The sequence below is a fragment of the Arachis ipaensis genome, chromosome B4, assembly GCF_059453495.1.
Source record: "Arachis ipaensis isolate K30076 ecotype BB chromosome B4, ASM5945349v1, whole genome shotgun sequence".
NCBI classification, from domain to species: domain Eukaryota; kingdom Viridiplantae; phylum Streptophyta; class Magnoliopsida; order Fabales; family Fabaceae; genus Arachis; species Arachis ipaensis.
The window spans coordinates 73,657,333-73,667,091 of NC_142439.1; the positions used below are offsets into that span (position 1 = coordinate 73,657,333).

The following is a 9,759-nucleotide window of genomic DNA, read 5'->3' on the forward strand; positions in this document are numbered from 1 at the left end:
GTGTTTTGGTTTGAGTTTCTCTGCCATGGTTGTTGATTTTGGTTGTGATTGTCTCCCCACCTAAGGTTTGGGTGGTTCTTCCAAGAAGGGTTGTAAGTGTCACCATATACTTCATTTGGCCCAGAATTTTGGTTGTGCATGTACTGGACTTGTTCTTGTTGTTGCTCCTCTTGAGTCTCTTCACTCTGACCCCATGTGGTTGATGGCTGGCTAGTGTTGACTGCTGCAACTTGGAGACTGTCAATCCTCTTAGCCATTTGCTCAAATTGTTGTTGAAATTGCTGCTGCATCATCTTGTTTTGAGCTAGGATTGAATCCACTCCGTCTAGTTCCATTACTCCTCTTCTTTGTGATGGTTGGCGGCTTCTTTGATGAGCAAAGAAATATTGATTGTTGGCCACCATGTCCACAAGATTCTGAGCTTCCTCAGCAGTTTTCATTAGTTGTAGTGAACCTCCAGCAGAATGATCTAATGCCTCCTGAGATTTCAATGTCAGGCCTTCATAGAAATTTTGCAGCACATCCCATTCATTGAACATCTCTGGAGGGCACTTTCTGATTAAGGCTTTGTACCTCTCCCATGCTTCATACAAGGATTCAGCATCTAATTGTGTGAATGTCTGCACCTCAGTTTTCAGCCTGATGACTCTCTGGGGTGGATAGAATTTGGCTAGAAATTTAGCCACCAAGTCATCCCAACTAGTGATACTTGCTTGGGGAAAAGTTTCAAGCCATTGTGCAGCCTTATCCCTTAATGAGAACGGGAACAGCAGAAGCTTGTAAGTCTCAGGATTCACACCATTGGATTTGACAGTGTCACAGATCCTCAAGAAGGTAGATAGATGTTGATTTGGATCCTCCAATGGTCCTCCTCCAAATGAGCAGTTATTCTGGACCAATGTGATGAGTTGTGGCTTCAGTTCAAAGTTATTTGCATTGACATTAGGGGTGAGAATGCTGCTTCCACAATGTCTAGCATTTGCAAAAGTATAGGAAGCCAATACTCTCCTCTGTTGTGGTGGATTATTAACTCCTTCTCCTGGATTAGATGTATCTCCTTCCATCTCGTGGTATTCTTCCTCAGATTCTTCTTCTCCAACAATACTTTTCCCTCTTTCGGCTCTTCTTAACCTCCTGAGAGTTCTTTCGTCTTGTTCATGAAAATTGGGTATGGCTCTTTGTGTACCTGACATACAAGCAGAACATAAGAGCACACAAACCAGTGATACTTCAATCTACTGCTAGAATGAAGTTTTAGTTAGCTTAAGCAAAAATTCAAACAGTTAGTGGGTTAATCAAAGGTTAAAGAAAAATAAAGAAAAAGTGCTTGATCTAGATTACCACCTCACTTAATCATTGTCAATCTAATCAATCCCCGGCAACGGCGCCAAAAACTTGATGAGATATTTTGATGAGAAACGAATTTCTACCAAAACACCCAAAACTAACCGGCAAGTGTACCGGGTCGTATCAAGTAATAAAAACTCACGGAAGTGAGGTCGATCCCACAGGGATTGAAGGATTGAGCAATTTTAGTTTAGTGGTTGATTTAGTCAAGCGAATCAAGTGTAGGTTGGGTGATTTGTGATTTGCAGAATGTAAATTGCATGAAATTAAAGAGAGCGGGAAAGTAAATTGCTGAAACTTAAAGGACAAGAAATTAAATGACAGAAACTTAAAGGGCAAGAAATGTAAATTGCAGAATCTTAAAGTGCAAGAAATGTAAATTGCTTGAAAAGTAAAGGGGATTGGGATGAGGATTTGCAGAATTTAAACAAGGGAAAACTAAATTGCATCAAACAGAAGAGGAAAAGGGAGTTGGGATTGAACCGGATCTTATAACAGCAAAGTAAATGAACAATGAAAGCATTAAACAGAGAATTGAAATGAGAATTTAGATCTCAGGACCCAGAGACTAGAAAACCAAGTCTAGATCTCAATGCCTTCCTAGATCCCACAAGAACAATAGCAAGGAAATTGTAAATTGCAAAGAAAAGAGATGAAGATCAAGTAACAGAAACAGAAATGCTAATTCAATTAACAGTAAAGGAAACAGAGAGATCCAAGATTGAGATTGAAACAGAATTTCTTCAATTCTCCAATCCAAGATCCAAGACAAAAGTCAAATGAAATTGAAAGCAATGAAAGCAAGAAATTAAAGTTCACTCAAGTTCAAAAGCTCTTCGAAAACTATTATGAAAATTCTAAAAGGAAAGCTCTAAAAGAAAACTCTCCCCAAAAAGCTCCCTAAACAAATTGAATTCTATCCTATTTATACACTTTCCAAAATGATCTTCAAGCCTTGAGTTGGGCCTTTGTTCTTGGTGGAATTGGGTTGAAAGAGGCCTTGGTTGATTGCTCTTGAAGATTGAAGAAGAACCGAAGTGAACCAATTGAACCGGAAATGGAGTTAGCCAACGTTGGTCTTCAACGTTAGGGTCAAAGTTAGGGGTCTAACTTTGACCCTAACTTTTCATATCAGCAAACCACATTCTTCTGGTTTAGACGTTGGCGCCAACGTTAGGGGTCTAACTTTGACCCTAACGTTGGCCTTGCTTGGTGTGATTGGTGCCAACGTTAGCCTCCACGTTAGGGGGCTAACGTTGGCGCAAACGTTGCCTACTCCCCCATTGTGATTTAAGTGCCAACGTTAGCCTCCAAGTTAGGGGGCTAACGTTGGCGCAAACGTTGGTAGCCCAGGGAGAAACTCTCAAGTTCCAACGTTAGCCTCCAAGTTAGGGGGCTAACGTTGGAGCTAACGTTGGCTATTTCCAAAGAGTGATTCATATGCCCAACGTTAGCCTCCAAGTTAGGGGGCTAACGTTGGGGCTAACTTCATGCAACCCGGTTCAATTTTCACTTATTCCATTGTCCTCTCTTCACTCCTAGCCATTCCTCTTTGCTTCAACCTTTCTCCAAGCCTTCTTCACCTATCATTGATCAACCAAACTAATCAAAGTTTTGCTCAAAATCATGAGGTATTCAATCTTCCACAATATGCAACAAATATAGTTCAAAACCTCATGAAATGGCATGAATTCACATATGGTTGGTTCAATCAAGGGAAACATGAAAATCTACTCAATTAGCTTGCTTGTAGCTTAAGAAAGTGCATAATTCTAATGAAAACAAAAGAAAAAGACTAGCTAAAATGGGCTAGGATGACTTGTCATCAGGATGTAAACGCCTTCAACCTTTACTAACACGTCCTCTACTTGTCCATAAGCCTGTTTTCTTGAATTGTCTGCCATCTCTAATGAGATTTTAGCAGCTTGCACCCCATAGATTCCCAGTTTCTCTATTACAGAGAGGGGCATGAGGTTTATCCCTGAACCAAGGTCACACAGAGCCTTAAAGATCATGGTGCCTATGGTACAAGGTATTATGAACTTTCCAGGATCCTGTCTCTTCTGAGGCAATGTCAGTTGATCCAGATCACTTAGTTCATTGGTGAACAAGGGAGGTTCATCTTCCCAAGCTTCAATACCAAATAATTTGGCATTTAGCTTCATGATTGCACCAAGGAACTTGGCAGCTTGCTCTTCAGTAACATCCTCATTCTCTTCAGAAGAGGAATACTCATCAGAGCTCATGAATGGCATAAGGAGGTTCAATGGAATCTCTATGGTCTCTAGATGAGTCTCAGATTCCTTAGGTTCCTCAGAGGGAAGCTCCTTATTGATCACTGGACATCCCAGGAGGTCTTCCTCCTTGGGATTAACGTCCTTCTCCTCTCTTGTGGGTTCGGCCATGGTAATTAATTCAATGGCCTTGCACTCTCCTTTTGGATTCTCTTCTGTATTGCTTGGGAGAGTACTAGGAGGGATTTCAGTGATCCTTTTGCTCAGCTGGCCCACTTGTGCTTCCAAATTTCTAATGGAAGACCTTGTTTCATTCATGAAACTCATAGTGGCCTTAGATAGATCAGAGACTAAATTTGCTAAGCTAGATGGATTCTGCTCAGAATTCTCTGTCTGTTGCTGGGTGGATGATGGAAAAGGCTTCATATTGCTAAACATGTTTCTTCCACCATTATTAAAGCCTTGTTGAGGCTTTTGATCCTTCCATGAGAGATTTGGGTGATTTCTCCATGATGGATTGTAGGTGTTTCCATATGGTTCACCCATGTATTTTAACTCTGCTATTGCAGGGTTCTCAGGATCATAAGCTTCTTTCTCAGAAGATGCCTCTTGAGTACTGTTAGATGCAGCTTGCATTCCATTCAGACTCTGAGAAATCATATTGACTTGCTGAGTCAATATTTTATTCTGAGCCAATATGGCATTCAGAGTATCAATTTCAAGAACTCCCTTCTTCATAGACGTCCCATTACTCACAGGATTCCTCTCAGAAGTGTACATAAACTGGTTATTAGCAACCATGTCAATGAGTTCTTGAGCTTCTGTAGGCGTTTTCTTTAGGTGAATGGATCCACCTGCAGAAGTATCTAATGACATCTTTGATAGCTCAGATAAACCATCATAGAATATATCCAGGATGGTCCATTCTGAAAGCATGTCAGAAGGACACTTTTTGGTCAGCTGCTTGTATCTTTCCCAAGCTTCATAGAGGGGTTCACCTTCTTTCTGTCTGAAGGTTTGAACATCAGCTATAAACTTGCTCAGCTTTTGAGGAGGAAAGAACTTGGCTAAGAAAGCCGTGACCAGCTTATCGCAAGAGTTCAGGCTGTCTTTAGGCTGAGAGTCCAACCATATTCTAGCTCTGTCTCTTACAGCAAAAGGGAAAAGCATGAGCTTGTAGACTTCAGGATCTACTCCATTAGTCTTAACAGTATCACAGATCTGCAAGAATTCAGTTAAGAACTGAAAAGGATCTTCAGATGGACGTCCATGAAACTTGCAGTTCTGCTGCATCAAAGAAACTAGCTGAGGTTTCAGCTCAAAATTGTTTGCTCCAATGGTAGGAATGGAGATGCTTCTTCCATGTAAATTGGAATTAGGTGCAGTAAAGTCACCAAGCATTCTCCTTGCATTATTGTTGTTGGGTTCGGCTGCCATCTCCTTTACTTGTTCAAAATTTTCAATAAGGTTGTCTCTGGATTGTTGTAATTTAGCTTCTCTTAGTTTTCTCTTCAGAGTCCTTTCAGGTTCTGGATCAGCTTCCACAAGAATGCCTTTTTCCTTGTTCCTGCTCATAAGAAAGAGAAGAGAACAAGAAAAGAAGAGGGATCCTCTATGTCACAGTAAAGAGGTTCCTTATTGTTAGTAGAAGAAGAAAAGGAATAGGGGTGAAGAAGAATGAAGAATCCAAACACAAAGGTGATGATAGGAGCAAAGAATTTTCGAAAATAATTTTTGAAAAAGAGTTAGTGATTTTCGAAAATAGTTTTTGAAAAAGGTTAGTAGTTTTTCGAAAATTCAAATAAAAAATAAAATAATTAGTCTAATTAAAAAGAAATTTTGAAAAAGAGGGAAGATTTTTTTTGAAAATTAGAGAGAGAGAGTTAGTTAGGTAGTTTTGAAAATGGTAAGAAACAAACAAAAAGTTAGTTAGTTAGTTGAAACAAATTTTGAAAAGATAAGAAGTTAGGGAGTTAGAAATGATATTTTGCAATCACTTTTTTGAAAAAGGTAAGATAAGAAGATATTTTTGAAAAGATATGATAGAAATTAGTTTTTGAAAAAGATTTGATTTTTAAAATCTCAATTAATGACTTGATTCACAAGAAATCACAAGATATGATTCTAGAACTTAAAGTTTGAATCTTTCTTAACAAGTAAGTAACAAACTTGAAATTTTTGAATCAAAACATTAATTGATGATGTTATTTTCGAAAATATGATGTGAAATTAAGAAAAATATTTTTGAAATTTTCGAAAATAACTCAGAAAAATGAAAAAGATTTGATTTTTGAAAAAGATTTTGAAAAAGATGAGATTTTTAAATTGAAAATTTGATTTGACTCATAAAAATAACTAGATTTTAAAAATTTTTGAAAAAGTCAATCCAAATTTTTGAAATTTTAAGAGAAAAAGGGGAAGATATTTTTTTTGATTTTTGAATTTTTAATGATGAGAGAGAAAAACATGAAAATTATGCAATGCATGATAATTTTAGATCAAAACATGTGATGCATGCAAGAATGCTATGAATGTCAAGATGAACACCAAGAACACTATGAAGATCATGATGAACATCAAGAACATATTTTTGAAAAATTTTTAATGCAAAGAAAACATGCAAGACACCAAACTTAGAAATCTTTGATGCTTAGACTCTATGGATGCAAGAATGCATATGAAAAACATCATACAACACAAAACAAGAAAATATCAAGATCAAACAAGAAGACTTACCAAGAACAACTTGAAGATCATGAAGAACATTATGAATGCATGAATTTTCGAAAAATGCAAGATGAGTATGCAATTGACACCAAACTTATAACATGACACATGACTCAAACAAGAAACACAAAAATATTTTTTTGATTTTTATGATTTTCTAAATTTTTTTGGAATTTTTTCGAAAATTATTTTTAAAAAGGAAAATAAGGATTCCAAAATTTTTAATATGAATTCCAGGAATCTTATGCTCTTTAGCCTAAAGCTCCAATCAAAGGGTCAGGAATTGGCTTAATAGCCAGCCAAGCTTTAGTATGTAACTCAGACATGACACGCCTGACATGCCCCATACAGAAGAATTAGACATGGCTTTACAGCCAGCCAGGTTTTCACATGCTTCATGAAACACTAGAATTCATTCTTAAAAATTTTGAAGAAAAATATATTTTTGAAAACATTTTTATTTTAAAATTTTTTTTCGAAAACAAAGGAGAAATTTTTGAAAGAATTTTGAAAAATTTTTGAAAATAAAATAAAAAGAAAATTACCTAATCTGAGCAACAAGATGAACCGTCAGTTGTCCAAACTCGAACAATCCCCGGCAACGGCGCCAAAAACTTGGTATGCGAAATTGTTACTCAGGTTGTGAATTATTGTTCGAAATTGATTCCCTGGCGATGGCACCAAAAACGGATGCACAGAACCATGGTCTAAACATGTCTTCACAACTTCACATAACTAACCAGCAAGTGCACTGGGTCGTCCAAGTAATAAACCTTACGTGAGTAAGGGTCGATCCCACGGAGATTGTTGGTATGAAGCAAGCTATGGTCACCTTGTAAATCTCAGTCAGGCGGATATAAAATAGTTATGGAGCTTTCAAAATTAATACTAAAATAAGGATAGAAATACTTATGTAAATCATTGGTGAGAATTTCAGATAAGCGTATGGAGATGCATTCATTCCTCTGAACCTCTGCTTTCCTACTGTCTTCATCCAATCCGTCTTACTCCTTTCTATGGCTGGCTTTATGTAAGGATGTCACCGGTGCCAATGGCTACTTTCAATCCTCTCGGGAAAATGGTCCAAATGCTCTATCACAGCACGGCTAATCGTCTGGAGGCATCAACCTTGTCGTTGGTTGCATCCTATTCCTCTCTGTGAAAATGGTCCGATGCGCTGTCACTGCATGGCTAATCATCTTGGAGGTTCTCGATCATACTGGAATAGAATTTACTATCCTTTTGCGTCTGTCACTACGCCCAGCACTCGCGAGTTTGGAGTTCGTCACAGTCATTCAATCCCAGAGTCCTACTCGGAATACTACGGACAAGGTTTAGACTTTCCGGACTCTCATGAATGCCGCCAAGAAAATCTAGCTTATACCACGAAGATTCTGATTAAGAGATCTAAGAGATACTCATTCAATCTAATGTAGAACGGAAGTGGTTGTCAGGCACGCGTTCATAGGGAATGATGATGATTGTCACGTTCATCACATTCAGGTTGAAGTGCGAATGAATATCTTAGAAGCGAAATAAGATGAATTGAATAGAAAATAGTAGTACTTTGCATTAATCTTTGAGGAACAGCAGAGCTCCACACCTTAATCTATGGAGTGCAGAAACTCTACCGTTGAAAATACATAAGTAATAAAGGTCCAAGCATGGCCGAATGGCCAGCCCCCAAACATGATCAATAGATCAAAAGATAATCCAAAGATGTCTAATACAATAGTAAAAGGTCCTATTTATAATAAACTAGCTACTAGGGTTTACAGAAGTAAGTAATTGATGCATAAATCCACTTCCGGGGCCCACTTGGTGTGTGCTTGGGCTGAGCTTGAAGTCTACACATGGAGAGGTCATTCTTGGAGTTGAACGCCAGCTTTTGTGCCAGTTTGGGCGTTGAACTCCACTTTGCAACTTGTTTCTGGCGCTGGACGCCAGAATTGGGCAGAGAGCTGGCGTTGAACGCCAGTTTGAGTCGTCTAAACTTGGGCAAAATATGGACTATTATATATTTCCGGAAAGCCCTGGATGTCTACTTTCCAACGCAATTGGAAGCGCGCCATTTTGAGTTCTGTAGCTCCTGAAAATCCATTTTGAGTGCAGGGAGGTCAGAATCCAACAGCATCAGTAGTCCTTCTTCAACCTCTGAATCTGATTTTTGCTCAAGTCCCTCAATTTCAGCCATAAAATACCTGAAATCACAGAAAAATATACAAACTCATAGTAAATTCCAGAAATATGAATTTAACATAAAAACTAATGAAAACATCCCAAAAAGTAACTAGATTCTACTATAAACATACTAAAAACAATGCCAAAAAGCGTATAAATTATCCGCTCATCACATAGCTTTCATCCTGGCCATTCTGTCATCTTCATGTGGTGAGGGTTGGTTGGAATTGGGTTGTTGAGAGTGGTTGTTGTGGTTTTGGTATGGTGCATGTGTATAAGTGTTTTGTGTGGTCTGGTATGATTTTTGGCTGGAGTTTTGGTGAGTGGAGTTGTTATACTGGTTTGGATTGTGAGGTTTGTGTTCTTGGCCTTGGCTTTGTTGGTTCCCCCACCCAAAGTTTGGGTGGCTCCTCCAACCAGAGTTATAGGTTTTAGAGTATGGATCATTAGCTTGCCTAGATGAGTTTCCAAGGTAATTAGCTTCCTCCTAGTTAACTCCCTCTTCTGTCTCCAACTATTCTTGGGGTGATGGTTGAGTGTGGATAGCTGCAGCCTGATTCTTTTCCATTTGCTTGGTCAATTCAGCCAGTTGCTTGGTGATCATCTTATTCTAGGCCAGGATTGCATCCATATGGTTTAACTCTAAGACTCCCCTGTTGTTGCTCCTATCTGAGGCATAAAAGTACTCATTGTCAGCCACTGTCTCTGTAACATCAATGGCCTCTTCAATGGTCTTCTTCTTATTTAGGGAACCTCCAGATGAGTGGTCTACAGCCTTCCTTGATTCACAATTCAGCCCTTCATAAAAGATGTGGATTCGCACCCACTCATTAAATATATCAGGGGGCATTTCTTTGTCAAGTCTTTGAATCTCTCCCAGGCTTCATAAAGAGTTTCACCATCCTGCTATCTGAAAGTCTGCACTTCAGTTCTTAGCCTGTTTAATCTTTGTGGAGGGTAGAAGCTTGTTAAGAATCTGTTCATTACATCTTCCTAGGTGTTCAAGCTTTCCTTGGGAAATGACTCTAGCCATTTTGATGCTTTGTCCCTCAAAGAAAATGGAAACAGTAGCAATCTATAGGTGTCAGGATGAACACCATTAGATTTAACCGTGTCACATATCCTTTGGAATTTAGTGAGATGCTTATTAGGATCCTCTTGTGCACTTCCTCCGAAAGAACAGTTGTTCTGGACAAGAGTTATCAGCTGAGGATTCAATTTGAAATTATTAGCATGGATAGTTGGCCTTTGAATGCTGCTGCCACAATTT

The 9,759-nt window shown here is 38.6% G+C and overlaps 1 non-coding gene across 1 annotated transcript; it reads left to right on the top strand.

Moving 5' to 3' along the window:
• Nucleotides 1-9,321: 9,321 nt before the first annotated feature.
• On the top strand, nt 9,322-9,428 carry LOC148567929 (small nucleolar RNA R71). The gene has a single exon (XR_015881534.1). It is a non-coding gene; the product is annotated as a small nucleolar RNA R71 (small nucleolar RNA).
• The last annotated feature ends 331 nt before the right edge of the window (nt 9,429-9,759 follow it).